The sequence below is a fragment of the Lepidothrix coronata genome, unplaced genomic scaffold, assembly GCF_001604755.1.
Source record: "Lepidothrix coronata isolate B3197 unplaced genomic scaffold, Lepidothrix_coronata-1.0 Scaffold305, whole genome shotgun sequence".
Classification (NCBI taxonomy): Eukaryota; Metazoa; Chordata; class Aves; order Passeriformes; family Pipridae; genus Lepidothrix; species Lepidothrix coronata.
This window is the reverse complement of record NW_016690485.1, coordinates 884,338-887,261: the sequence shown is the minus strand read 5'-3', so window position 1 is coordinate 887,261 and position 2,924 is coordinate 884,338.

Here is a 2,924-nt window from a genome sequence, read left to right as displayed (position 1 = left end):
TGGGCAACCTGGGCCAGGGCCTCCCCACCCTCACAGCCAACAATTCCTTCCCAATATCTGGTATAAATATACCCTCCTTCAATTTAAAGCCATTCCCTGTGTCCTGTCCCTCCATCCCTTGTCCCCAGTCCCTCTCCAGCTCTCCTGGAGCCCCTTTAGGCCCTGCAAGGGGCTCTCAGCTCTCCCTGGAGCCTTCTCTTGTCCAGGTGAACCCCCCCAGCTCTCCCAGCCTGGCTCCAGAGCAGAGGGGCTCCAGCCCTGGAGCATCTCCATGGCCTCCTCTGGACTCCCTTTCAGCTTCCAGCAATAAAAACCTGGGATGGGATGCAGGGACAGCCCTGCTGCTCTTCCAGAGCAGGGAGCCACCTCAGCGCCCTGACAGCCTGGAACCTGTGCCCAGGACATCCCAAATCCCTGGTTATCCCAGCAACAGGGCTCACTGCAGCTCCCTGGTCATTCCAGGGAACGTGACAGCATGTGACAGCCCAGAGCAGGAGTTCACTGGTTGCCAGTAAATCCTGATCTCCCCAGGCTGATCCGTGTCTTGGGAAGGGAACAAAGGCAGGAGCTTCATCCAGCCCAGCCCTGCACACTCATTCCTGCCTGCCAGGGGGGACAGGCTGGCACCCAAATCCAGGGAGAGGAGAGAGGAGCAGGAACTCAAAGGGCAAGCTCCTGGGAAAGGGCTCACCTGGAAAACACAGGGGCAGCTGGAGGTTAGTGGGGAAAGAAAACTCCCAGTTCCAGCTGGGAATGAAGCATTTGAGGGCCAAGCTGGCACAATTAAGGGAAATTAAAGCAGACTATAAAGAATTAACACTGGGGTGTGTAACTGGAGCCATGGGGAATCACACACCTGCTCCCTGTTGGAGTGAGGGAATTCCAAGCCAGGCAGGGTTCAAGCCCACACTCCAAGCACATCCCCGGCCCTGTGGATAAACCCCAGGGCTGGCACAGGCACCAGAGGGGAAGATAAACACCCAGTCATGGAAGAGAAGAACCAGAGGCTGAGGATACAAACCCCAGCAGCTGAAGAGCCTTGTGCTGATCCCAGATCTCTCCCCTCCTTCCAGCAGTGAAGTGATGGTGATCCCGTCCCGCAGGCAACGTGGATCCCACAGCTCCCATCCCTGTGCTCATCCCACCTCTCCACAAAGCCCCAGGGGCTCCCACCAGCCCCACACACATTCCCTGTAAGACATTTTTCCTAAGTCTGGCCTAACTTGAGCCAGTCTCAGCTCAAACTCGGCCCTGCAGCAACGCAGGGCTGTGACTCTGCTGCAGCTCAAGCTCAGCTCAAACCCTCCCATCTTCCCACCAGGACCATCCCATCCTCATCCTCATCCTTATCCTCATCTTCATCCTCTCACACATCTGCTACTGACCAATGCAGGAGCCTTCCAAGAGGTTCCATGTCCATCAGCCAAAGGGTTGAGGTGCCCCCTGGGATAACTCAGTGGTAGGAGCCCTGTGCCAGCAGGGAGGTGCCCAAAATCCTGGCAGATCCGTTCCTTGAGGGATGTGAGATCCCAAAGGGGCAGCACATGGTCCACAACTAACCCAGAGGGAAGAAGGACCACGCCAGAAAAATGAGCTGCAACTACAAAACATCTCATCCACCAATAACTGGGGAGTAAATCCATGGACAGAGGAAGGTCCCAGGGTGTCCCCCACAGCACCCACTGCCAGGATCCCAGTGCTCCAAGAGCTGGGGGGATTTTTAATCACCTCAACAGGGATAACACCCACAGGGACCCCACAGAACTCCAGCTGAGCGCCCCCAGGGATGCCAAGGATCTTGTTCTGGAGGTGTTGGGGGACAGCTTTCCATGGCACAGGGGATGTTCTCCTCCTGGGAAAGCCAGGCTCTGCAGGGCTGGACACCTCCTGCCATGGAATTAATTCCCAGCCTGGCTTGATCCAAGCAAGGCCCAACACCTCTGGAAAGCCCCTGGGGGTGCCAAGGCCTGCTCAGCAGCCTGAGCCCCACAGGGAGCAGCCCCCCAAAAACAGGTCTGGGGGCAGCAAACCAGATCAATCCAACTGCTCATCCACAGCTTATCCCATGTCCTGTCATCCCAGGAGAGAGGGGACACAAAACACTCCCTGGACCCCCAGTGATGGGGGGATCCCAGGGATGGGATCCCTGAGAGGGGTTAAAACTCTGGGAAACTCTGCTCAACACAAAACAACTGCAGGGAAGAGCAACACCACCTCCAGCAGGGCTCCTCCAGGCTGGAGCCTTTTATCCAGCCACTAAAACCTCCCACTAAAACCTCCACGGGGGAGGCAGCAAACACAGGATATCAGCCCAGCTGCCTCCCTGCCTGATCCATGCCTAGTTCCCAGCTCATTCCATGCCTCATTCCCATGGATGTGCCGTGCCCTGAGCCACGGCCGGGGCACAGGGCTGTGCTGGCTGTCCCTGCCACGGCCCAGGGGTGGCTGAAGGGATCCCCCCAGCCCTTCCAGAGGGTCCTGCCCCCGGAGCTGTGACCAGGACACGGTGCCCGGGGGGCTGCAGGGTCACGGCTGGGGAGGGGGCAGGTCCCGGGGTGACCCCACACCCCCCTCCGGGATGGATCCGGGATGGATCCGGGAGGGCAGGGATGGGACACGGAGCTGCCGGGGGGGTGTGGGGAGAGGGACAGCCCGGGGGGGACAGGGGTTGAGGTGTGGGGGGGTTGGAGCTGGGCTTGGGGGAGCCCCGTGTGGTCGGGCTGGGGTCAAGAGAGGGGGGACACGGCCCAGGATAGGAGGGGACACAGCCCGGTCCCGGGGAGAGGGGGGCCGGGCCGGGGGTCAGAGCGGGGGACAGGGCATGGGGACAGGGGACAGGCGGCCTCGGGGGGCGGAACGGGGCCACAGCCCGGCCCGGGAGGGGCCCGAGCCCAGGGCACGGCCCGAGTCCCGGCGGGGGTGGG